Source organism: Quercus lobata, chromosome 4, assembly GCF_001633185.2.
Source record: "Quercus lobata isolate SW786 chromosome 4, ValleyOak3.0 Primary Assembly, whole genome shotgun sequence".
Taxonomy (NCBI): domain Eukaryota; kingdom Viridiplantae; phylum Streptophyta; class Magnoliopsida; order Fagales; family Fagaceae; genus Quercus; species Quercus lobata.
In genome coordinates, this window is record NC_044907.1 from 5,874,466 (window position 1) to 5,886,577 (window position 12,112).

At 33.4% G+C, this 12,112-nt stretch overlaps 1 pseudogene; it reads left to right on the forward strand.

Annotated features, from left to right (window-relative positions):
- Positions 1–5,305: 5,305 nt before the first annotated feature.
- LOC115984096 lies at positions 5,306–11,768 on the forward strand (annotated as a pseudogene).
- The last annotated feature ends 344 nt before the right edge of the window (positions 11,769–12,112 follow it).

Consider the following 12,112-nt stretch of genomic DNA (forward strand, 5'->3'; position numbering starts at 1 on the left):
TTATAATTGTAGCCCCATCTTTAATAAGTTGCAATGTGGAATGTCTCTTACAGGATTGCTTAAATGGAGAGTTTGTTAGGCTGGGCCCTAACCCAAAGTTTGAACCTGTAGCTGGATATCACTTTTTCCTCTATCTGGAAGGGGGTAGGGGCCTAAGTGGTCCGTTTCTAGAGCTGCGTCACCAGTGGCTTCGTGGTTTCTTCCATTTGACCAAAAATGTAGTTTGGAAAAAGAAGAGAAAACAATCAAGAACCTTTGGTGATCTAGTTGATTTCATATAATGAAGTTTTGTTTGGAATTGAGGAGTTTTGCTTTTTGATGAAACAAAATGAACAGAGTTGGTTGTGAGTTTCGGAGACAGAGAGGGAGAGTTGTTTTGTTTTGGATATAAATTTTTGGTTTCATTTGGGTGAAGAAATTTTTTACGGAATCAATGTATTTGGTTTGTGTTAATTCTTCCCATTTGAAAAAAAGAAATTTTTAATTTCTCTTATTTTTTTATTTTTTATTTTTGTCTTTCAAAAAAAATATTTATATTTTGAATTTTTTAATTAAAGAAACTGAAAAAAAATCAAAATTGTGTTGTTTACACGTGTTGGGTACTTAAGGAGCTAGTGGTGCGAATTAGTTGATGGTAAACGACCTTAGTCAAGTATTAAAAGTTTAGGATTGTTCAATTATTTTTGAACACGAGCTCGACTCGTGCGTGCTCATCGACAAACTAACTGAACAATCATTTTTATAAATTATAATAACTAAATTTAAATTATGAATATTAATAACTCAATTATGATATGTTTAGGAATAACTTTTACTTGAAAAATTAAGTTTTTTGGAGCATTCAAATGCTCTGATATATGTAAAATGAAAATTCGGAGTTTAGAATTTATAACTAATACTTTCATAGAGGTTTTTATCTTCTTACCGATAGATTCTAGATTTTCTTTGTGGATTTAAGGGTTTGCGTTTAGCTAAAAGAAGATCTAGCCCCTATCATGCTTTCCTTTCTCTTCATCAAAAACCTTTGTCGTGGCGCGCACACACATAGTTAAATAAAAAGGTTTTAAATTTTCCTTACCTTCTTGATTGAGACTCTTTTTGGCATTCCTGGTATCGTTTTAGCTTCTTCTACTTGTATTAATATACAGATCCCCTAGTTGCAATGTAATAAGTGGTCCTTGCAGCATAAGAACTATTATCATTGTAGCCCCATCTTTAATAAGTTGCAACGTGTAATATTGCTTGCAGGATTCCTAACCCAAAGTTTGAACCAGTGGCTGGATATCACTTGTATGTCTCTTTTTTCCCAGTGGAACTATTTACTATGATATATAAGAAGTTTATCATGGTCCCTTGTCTTTTTGTAGATCGTCTTTTATATGTGTGTGTGAGTTGGGCTTTATTTTAGTTCTCATGAATCAATATTCAGTTGTTGATGAGGTGAATATTGCTCATTCCCTTTGTTGCTCACTTTGCAGGTTTGATGGAGATGGGTACATGACTTTCTGTTGCTTATTCAAACCAGTATTTCTTTCAAGTTTTCTTGAAGAAAGACTTCAAACATATAACTTCAGTACCATTTTTCCACTCCAGAATACGACTACTGTCTCTCTGCAGCTTTGTGTGTTTAATATGTGGGAGTGCTTTTTAGTGTATACTCAAACGATCAATATATTTCACAATAAAAGTAACAGGTTAATCTTCCATAACAATATACTCTGAAGGAAAAATCCCCGCATAATTTGAGAAAAAAGAAAAAGAAAAAAAGAGGGTAAAATAATTTCACAAAAGTTCGTTTTCGTCCCTAAACTTTCATAAAAGTTCATTTTTGTCTCTAAATTTTCAAAAGTAATTTTTTATATGCCCTTAAACTTTGCAAAACATTACACTTTTCATCATTTTATCAATGTCCATTAATTTATGTCTTACGTGACCTAATGGCGTGCTAACATCAACATGGTATATAACTTTAAACCAAATCATTTAATTTAGAAATGGATAATTATATTTTTCTCCCTTAAGATGTGAGGAAACGACAGTCCACCCCAAACTTGAAGAGAAAAAACACTTTCCTTCCTTAACATCTAATTAACCAAATTTTGTTAAATTAATATTAAAAATGTTGTGTACTAACCTGTGCTTGTTTTAAGGGCAAAATTTCAAAATTATCTTATTTCATAATTAAAATTTATTATTTTATATTTTTAATTATAGTGTATTTTAAATATTAAGTGTGAATATTTTACTTTTTTTTTTCTTCTTTTTTCAATGAGTTATGGAGAAATTTGCCATTACAAGTGTTTTAGTACTTGATAAATTTTATATTTTATTCTAAATTTATCAATTTTTTTTTATTAACTATGGTTTAACTTTTCTAAAGAGATTTTTACAAAAAAAAAAAAAAAAAATTTCGTTACTAATATAAACAAAAGGGTGAGAATATTAATTTCTTCAAACCTCAAGGGAGGGGAGTGCTTTTTCCTTTTGACTTTGCTTGGTTCGATGGAAGAGGAAGGAAAAGAAGAGAAAGAAATGACTTTCCTTTATTTGGTTAGAAAGAAAAAATAGGAAAAAGGAAGAATGAGAGGGAAAAGGTTTTGGTGGAATCCATTATTTTTCCTCTCCTAAAATTATTCTTATACCGTTAAAACTTAAAAGGTCTAGACTTTTTTTGTGAAATGACATTTATATTCTTTCCCTACTCTTTTTCCTCTTCCTTCTCTTTTTCCTTTCTCTTTTCTTCCCTCCCCTTCCACTCAACCAAACGTAGCTTTCAAGTTTGGGGTGGAGTGTCATTCCCCAAAAACTCAAGAGAGAGGGGTGTAATTACCCCATTTAAAAAAGTATAGACACTTGGCATACAATTATTGGCGCATGTCGAACAAATATTCTTAGAGACAAAAATACACCTCACTCCGAATGTCAAGCAAATATAAACCAGATACATCCAAATCTTGATAAAAAAAAAAACACATTATAAATTGTAATTAGTGGAACATAAAATAAAACACAAAAAGTGATATAGAAAATTTATATTTGTATTAGAGTGCAACATAATCATGAAGTAATGTACTCAATACAAACTTTGGACGTATTGGTGATATGTTCATTAGGATAGAAAGAAGATATTGTTCAAGTTCGCCTTCTTTATGATCCCTTCACAAACTTAGGCATTATTGTATTACTGAAGGGGAAAAGAAAACTTGATTCTACTTTACTAACGTCATTTGCTATTTTCATGACATTTTTTACACTGTAGTGTTGTATTCTAGTTGGTTTTGGCAAATCAAGTGTGTCTATCTGTGTTGTATATATATGCATATACATGGATAGATTGTAATAATGATATTTGAGTTTGGAGAGTATTATTTCATAAAGTCAATAAAGTGAAAATTCAAGTTCTGGAATTTTCTAAGTGAACATTTGAAATTTAGTATTTTCGATCGGTCGAAGCGTTTGCTCGATCGATCGAAATGGTAAGGAAATCTATCCTGGAGTCTCTGCTTGTTTTGATCGATGCTCAATTCTTGTTCGATCGATCAAAAGAGCATTCAATTGATCAAAAGGAACTCTTGACTGATCGAAACTTGTAAAAACTTAGTTTTCTAGAGAATTTTCTGATAACTGTTTTGATTGTTTGAAGAGGTTTCAAGCATTGTGAACGGTTTAATGAAACATTTTAACTTTCCATACGTGCCTTTTGATGAAATATAACTCTACAAAATAGTAAGTTAGAGAGAAACATAAGAAATCCTCTGATTATTCTCCAGAACTGCTATCTATGGAACTCAACAACCTGGTTGTACCTTGGGGACAAATTTGCGATAACCCTTTAGCAACAAGAGTTTAGGGGCATGCAGCAAATCAGTGCGGAGTTTCATTCGGTTAATTTTTCTCATGTTTGGAGGCAGGGGAACAGACCTGCCCATCTTTTAGCTAAATTTGCACTTAGTTTGGATGATTCTTGTGTTTGGATTGGGGACTATCCTCCTTGTATTGTACAAGCCCTCATCCAGGATTCTGTCTTTGTTTCTTTTGTTTGAATAAAAGTGCAACCTTCTTATAGGAAAAAAAAAGGGCAATGAGTCATTCAATATGACAGCTCATAAACTTTTAAGTTCTAAGAGCATTCACATTAGTCCATGTATAATAGAAAAATGTGTTGAATTTGCACAATTTTTTTTTTTTTTTTTTAAGAAATGACTTATATCAGTTTGTGTATAAATGTGTAAATTTATATGTTTGCTATGTAGTCGTGTAAGTTTATATAGACATTATTTTTTTGTAATTAGTTGTTTTTTTTTTTTTTTTTTTTTTTTTATGATGAAAGAAGAGAGTAGATGGTGATTGTATGTGAAGAAAGAGAAAATTTAAAAATCAAGAAAAATTGATATTTTAATAAAATATATTATAAAATAGATAATTTGACATGAGATATTTTGAAAAGTGTGTATGTAAAAAAAAAAAAAAAAAAAATGTTCTTATGCTAACAGGAATTTTTACACGAGCTGCACATCACAAGGGTACAATCCATAGGAGTACAATTCAATTTAATTTATCTAACAAGAACCATCCTTGCTAGTTTTATGTTCTCCGATATATTATAGTTGGCTATGTTCCAATATTCTGTTCTGTGTTTACAGCCTTACCACTTCTTGTTTAGATTTTGGAGATTCATGAATGTCGGTTGGAACCCTTTGCATTTATACACTGTTAATCTGTTATAGCAAGAAGGGATTTATGTGATATCTTTTATTTTGCAGCATGATTCATGGTTTGCGCATAAAAAATGGGAAAGCAACCTATGTCTCTCGCTATGTAAGGACATCTAAGCTTAAACAAGAAGAGTATTTTGGAGCCGCTAAATTTATGAAGGTGTGCAGTAAGCTATAGGTTTCTTTTCTATTTTTTTCCCGGTTTTTAGTTGCATCTTTTGCCTGTACATATTAACTTTGCTTCTAATGGGATTGAAAGACTTTTGAGGAAGTATTTTCTCTTTATTTCTGTTGATCTTAGTGCATGCTTTTATAGTGGGGAAATACAATTGTTGGAAAAGCACTAAAGGATTATTGGGGAAGACTGGGAATGTGGAGGTGGTCGTTTAGGAAAAGATAAAAGTAGGCAAAGAATTGGCACTACCAGAAGCCAAGCTCTAGAGAACTAGAAGATAGGGTGGGCAACTTGGGAACATGTTATAGTGTATAAAGTGTATAGTGTCACGTCATTTAAAATTATAAATGAGTTGGTACTATATACAATTTTATATTTGTAATATACCCTTGATTTGAACCATGAAATGAGTTCCTTTTAAATGGAGAGAATTTTAATATGGCAAATTAGGGCATGATAAGCGATAGGGTTCCACCGCAAGAAACTTGGCTCTCAAGATCATTATAAACTACCACTTGTCCCAAGCAATTGAAAAATGGTGAATTTCATTTAATCACTATAGTAACATTCTCTTGTACTTGTGGGCCAAGACTCATTCCCAATAAGTGAGATCCAAAATGTGAAATTTTTAACTTCTAATTGGAAGATATAGTGGAGATAGAGTTTGACCTCGTAATCATCTACTTTGATGGCATGAAAAATTTTAGGAAGAAAGTATTTTCTTTTTGTTTCCATCTATCATTTTGTGTGATTTATAGAAAGGAAATACAACTGTTAAAAGAGAATCAAGGGATTTGTATTAATCTAGGAAGTAAGAATACTTTGATTCAAATTCAAAAATTTTAAAATCAAAATACTTTGTTTAGCTAACAAGGGTGATAAAAGGAAAAGTTTGTGATAGATAAATAAGAAAAGGTAGTTGATGATTGTAGAAGTAAAATTATTATGGGCAGATAGCTTCTGCCATACATGTTTACGATGGCGGTCACATTTCAGGGTTTTTTTTTTTTTTCATATTGGAGATCTGAACGGGCCATTTGGATTACTCATGGTGGTTATGCAATTGCTGAGACAAAAATTGAAAGTATTAGATGCTTTGCACGGAACTGGAACAGGTAAGTTAGTCTTGTATGCACTTTTGCTTGAATGCAAAGACATATCCTGGGATTGTACACACAATTCTTTGAGTACAGTAATCACTGTTCAAAAACACTAGTCTATGTGTTATTCTGTTTGGATATAATAAATTTTAATGTTGAATGGACTCTTTTGTCTTGGGTACTAGAGTATGTGTAATTTAAACTTCTACTTTTGATGGGTAAGATTTCAACTTTTAGACCTACCCAACCCATTCTTCACTTCTACCAGTTGAGTCACAAGTGTATACTACTTATGTAATGTAAATAACATTTAAAGAGAGTATTATCAGGAATATTTGGCAAAGTATGATTTTTTGGCTATTTATATTTTTGTGGTAATTCAAACTTCCCACCAGACTTGAACAGGGGACATTGCCTACAACACACAACCCCCCCCCTCCCAAAAAAAATTCTATGAGTGTGGTGGAGGTACCATTTAGGCCAAAGGTAACTGGCAACCATTGGCAAACTATGAATGTGTCCCTCTTCCTTTAGTACACACATGACAGGTATGGATTTGTCAGTAAATATCTCTGATATATGCATCTTTCCACAATCTTTGTAATATAATTTTAGTTGGGTATAATATCTTCTTCTTTTTTTCCTGTTTGGAAAATCCCGATGTGAATTGCCAAACACTAACCATTTGTCTCCTGTGTCCAGCTAATACTGCTTTGGTATATCACCATGGGAAACTTTTAGCACTTCAAGTGGCAGATAAACCATGTAAGCATGTCTTCTTCTATAGTTTTTTTCTTCTGAAAAGCTAATAAGGAAAGGGTTGGTTTTTCTCTGCATTGGCATGATGATGTAAATGCTGTGTGCTTTTCATTCTGGGGAAAAAGTAATTACAGAACAATGCTGATTTGTTTAAACTTTCCTGCTCTAATGTGGAATTGAGATGGTTCTCATTACATTATTTAGATGTCCTTAAAGTTTTGGAAGATGGAGATATTCAAACACTTGAGATACTGGATTATGACGAGATTGGAACATTCTTTCACTGCTCATCCAAAAGTTGACCCATTCACTGGTAAGCGCATTTTTGTAAAAGATATTTAGTGATCCATTTGTAATGAAAGATTGCCTTTTTTAACTTGCAGAATCCTTCCATGCAGGCGAGATGTTTACATTTGGCTATTCAGTTACACCACCATATATCACTTATAGAGTAATTTCAAAGGATGGTTTCATGCATGACCCAGTACCAATAACAATATCAGACCCTATCATGATGCATGACTTTGCCATCACTGAGAACTATGCAATTTTCAAGGATCATCCATTGATATTCAAACCAAAGGTATGGTACTTGCAAAGTTGTTTCTTTTGGAAGTTTTGCCCTGGTACAAGTTACAAGAGAGGAGATGCCATATGATATTACAAAAATAGTTGGCGTGCATAGTGATGAAATACCACTTTGAACAACCGTAGGCTGAAGGAGGAGGTGCCACCTGAGGGAGATTTAAAGTTATGTTTTAGCATTTAGTTAATCAATTCACCAACTTAGTTTGTAAACAGTTATTTTGACATTTTGAATTTAAGAGGGAGCTGTACCTACAATTTTATTTGGCCTTCAACATAACAATATGAATATAAATAAGCTTGACCTCATTTGCTTTAACAATGTATATGGATTGCATTTTTACACAGAAGTATTGAACAGCTGGCTGCATCATCCATTAGGGTCACCCATCTTAGTGTTTTCACTTCTCAATCAATGAAACAAGAATGTTCTTGTGTGTGTGCATGCATGCGTGCAATATATATTCGCATTCTTGTGTTTCTGTTTTGTGCACTTCTATCTGTTGTATATATTTGCATTGAAATTTAATGCCACAGGACTTTGATTGTTGAGTGTTCATTATTATAAACAATACAAAGGGGCTTGTCTTTCCCATTCTTTGGTATTATTGAAGCCATTCTGTAGTCATTGAGAAGTATCTCAAAATTCAGACACAAAGTTGGTACTGTTGAAATCCTCAGCACGCATTGTTGATCTCAAGATCAACTCTTATAATCTTCGCAGGAAATTTTTTCCTTGAGATTTAGATGTGATACCCTTGAAGACAAATTTGGATATTACTGTTTTGGTAAATGTGATGATCAAAATAGTGCTTTGTTGAGCATCATATCGATCACATGACATGCAACTTGGAATAATTGTTTAAATTTTGATTTTCAGGAAATGGTGAAGGAGAAAAAGTCAGCATTCACATTTGATGCTACAAAAAGAGCTCGTTTTGGTATACTTCCTCGGTATGCAAAGGATGAGCTGCAAATCAGATGGTTCGAGCTTCCAAATTGCTTCATATTCCATAATGGTGATCTCTTTTTGAATGCCAAAATATCTTTTGAATTTATATTGTTTTATTAGATGAAGTTTGTTATTGGCTAACATATAACATCTACAAGAAGATCAAATTTAAGCAGTAATCTAGTGTTATAGGCAAGACCTTACTTGAATAAGATCTTTCCATAGGCTCGTACCTATGTATCCTTCATCACTAAGGAGACAGGAACCTAAGTCTAGTGGATGACTCATCACTCATCACTCATGACTGTGTGATCTGTGTGTGATTAACTACCTCATGATCCATGGATTAATGAGGCAGTAGATGATCATTCTCAAACTGGAGAGAAGGAACTTACTCCTTTCTTTATATTGAGATTTGGCCTGTCTCAATTCTTTCTAGATTTGCAAATTTATATCATCTTGTAGTTCATTACTAAGCTGTGATTGAAGTTTATTTGTGTTCACGTTTCTATCTTGACATTTTTAATGACTTCCTTTCACTAGCCAATGCTTGGGAGGAGGAGGACGAAGTTGTTTTGATCACTTGTCGCGCTCAGCATCCAGATCTGGACATGTTCAATGGAATTGTCAAAGAAAAGCTCAAAAACTTCTCAAATGAGCTGGAGAACATCTTTCATCCATTTATGAAAATTTAAATATATATGCATACCTAAGTGATTATGATAGTTACTATTTTTTCAGGTATGAGATGAGATTCAACATGAAAACTGGACTAGCTTTTCAGAAGAAACTATCAGCTTCTGTTGTAGAATTACCTAGGGTGAATGAGAGCTACACTGGCAGGTAATGGGAGATTTTGGGTTGTTTATTGTTGGTAGATCATTCAAGATTGCATAAGTGCTCATTATGGCAGCAGCAGATAAGAAAGGCTATATATACTCCAAAGGCCATATTTATATGATCTTTTGCCTTTTTGAAAATGTTCTGAAACTCATTTTTGTTTAGCAAAACACTTTTATTATTATGCTAGTTTATATGCTAAATTCATTTTGTTCTCTTGGGTGTCAAATTCTTCCATCATTTATATTTACTGATTATGTGGTGGGTTATCAGGAGAACAAGATATGTATATGGAACCATACTTGAAGGCGTTGTAAAGGTCACTGGGATAATCAAATTTGATCTGCATGCTGAACCTGAGACTGAAAAAACAAAGCATGAAGTTGGAGGAAATGTTCAAGGAATCTATGATTTGGGGCCTGGCAGATTTGGCTCTGAAGCTATTTTTGTCCCTCGTGTGCCTGGCATTACTTCTGAAGAAGATGATGGATTTTTAATATTCTTTGTACATGAGGAAAATGATGGGTAATACTTTCTTTTCTCATGCTATTGACAAATTTATATTCTCCCTGTGCCTGGTATTAATGTTTTTGCTTGGTTAAGTAGAGGAAATTTTTGTCAGAATGTGAGATTGAAAGCCTTTGAAAGAGGGTTATCGAATTGCTCTTGCAAATTTAGGATCTGTAGATTGCATCGGTGGAGAAAATATTACTATTTTGCTGTTTTCTCTTTTTACTAATGTTTATTCCTAATATGTGAAGAATCTAAGGGCTGCAACTAGTTTTTAGTCCTGAAAAACTAGTTCAATGTCAATCATTCTTGACAAAAAGAGTAAAAGCTGTGCAGCCTAACCTGGTGTTGATTCATTTGCATCCAAACAGAATTCTATCTTGCTTTTTCCATACACCATGCTTAGTTCCACTTTGTTAATACCTCTGATGACTGAGATTTAAAGTTCGGATTTCTTGATGAAGATGATGCAATCTCAATTTTTCATTGATAATCATACAGAAAATCATCAGTCCATGTAATTGATGCAAAAACAATGTCAGCTGACCCAGTGGCAGTTGTTGAGATCCCTCACAGGGTTCCATATGGGTTTCATGCCTTCTTTGTGACAGAGGTCAGTGTTACATCAATTGCTTCTGGATTTAATTTTTTTTTCTTTACATCACTCCCTAGTGTTGAAATTAACTTCACAGCTGAATTCTAAAGAGGGTTTTGAAAAAAAAAAAAATTTTAGGACAAATAGGTTGAGACAAAATGAGTGAACGAAGCCCAAGAAAAGTAGGATTAGGACAAAGGACGCATTAAAAATTGATAGTTATGTGATGCTAAGTTTGAAAAGAGCAAAGAAATTTTTTCAAAAAGACTGATAACTCTTACTTTGGAGCAAAGTAGAATGCATAAGTTGTTGAGAATACTGCTGGGCTTCCCTACATTGATCGAAAATACTTCCTATTTAATTTCTTGAAAAGTTCTCCAGAGAACTTAGTGGATATGCATTCATTTTATATAATGCTGCCGTTGAATAAACTATTGTGCCTGCTATGATGATCTAGATGAGAGCATTGTTATGGGGGTGTACTAGATTTTTTTTTTTTTTTTTTTTTTTTTTTTTTTTTTTTCGGTTCCTACATCTTATTTCACTAGAAAAGCTTCCTTGTTAGTTATTACTCCTCTGATTGTTCTGTTCCAACTTTTTGCTTCTGCCTTTTCTATTTGCTCACTTCTTAATTGTGGTGGTTCTAATTTATTCGGCCTATTTGAACAGGAGCAACTTCAAGAGCAGGCGAAACTGTGATTGTCTGATTGTGGGAAATTGCAAAACAAAATTGATATAGAGAAACTGCAAGCGGAGACAGATCTTGTAAATTGTACACACAAGACCTCTTTGGTAGTACTTTCCCAATATTGTATCTGGAGATCTTTCTAAACTAAGATGAAAACTTAAATTGTAATAATTCCTCTGGTGAGGGGGAAGAAGTATCACCCTATAGTTCCCATGTTATCTTTCTTGTCGAACTACTCAGGAAATCTCAACAAAAAACTCTAGCATGTGAGTTTTGGACATCGGCAATATGTGTAAGGGTTAACACTGATACTTGTCAACATTTATGGTATGGTGTTAATCAAGTAATGGTGATCGTAGTTCATAATGTGGATGTTTTTCTTTACTAAAGACAGGCTACCAATATTGTCTCTTAAGATTGAAGTTGTAACTTACCAACAATTTGAGAGGAGCTTGTTGTTTTTGTGCCTGAAAGAGTCAAGAAGCTATTGTCAATGGTAGATAAGGAAATCCTTAGCAGTAGCATGAGCAATCCCAACTTATGCCATGAATATACTCAAATTCCTGAAGACTGGTGTGATTGAGCTGAATGCAATTGTGGAGAAATTCTGGTGGGGAAGGTTTGGACAGCCACTAGCTAGGAAGCATAGACATGGACATGGGTATAGGTATGAACATGGTGCCACGAGTAATTCTTGAAAAATTATAACATAAGATGGCCACATGTACAGCACCCTAAATGAAGTGTTCGTACTTCCTAGGCCTCTACCTGTTCAAATATCAGTAGTAATATCCCCCTGCATGATGTTAGAGGAAAATGCCAGAGTAAACATGCTAATTGACAAGAAAACTAGATCATGTAACCCATATGTTATTGATGCAATCTTCTTACCTCATGAGGGGGAGCTAATCAAAGCAATCTCATATGGGTAGTAATTGAACATATGTATTCAACATATGTATTCACCAGAACAATAAACAAATGCTTGAAAATTGGTGCAATGTTTTTCTTAATTACATTATGGCATTGGGCTCTATTTAGAATTTGGAAAATGGGTATGGAGCCTAAAATTGACTATACAAAATTCATCATAATCAGTTAGGCTGGAAAAGTAATTGTAAAAAATGCAATTATCATTCATTGAATATGACTAGATATGAAAATTGTATGAAATCGAGTTCTTTTTTGACTCT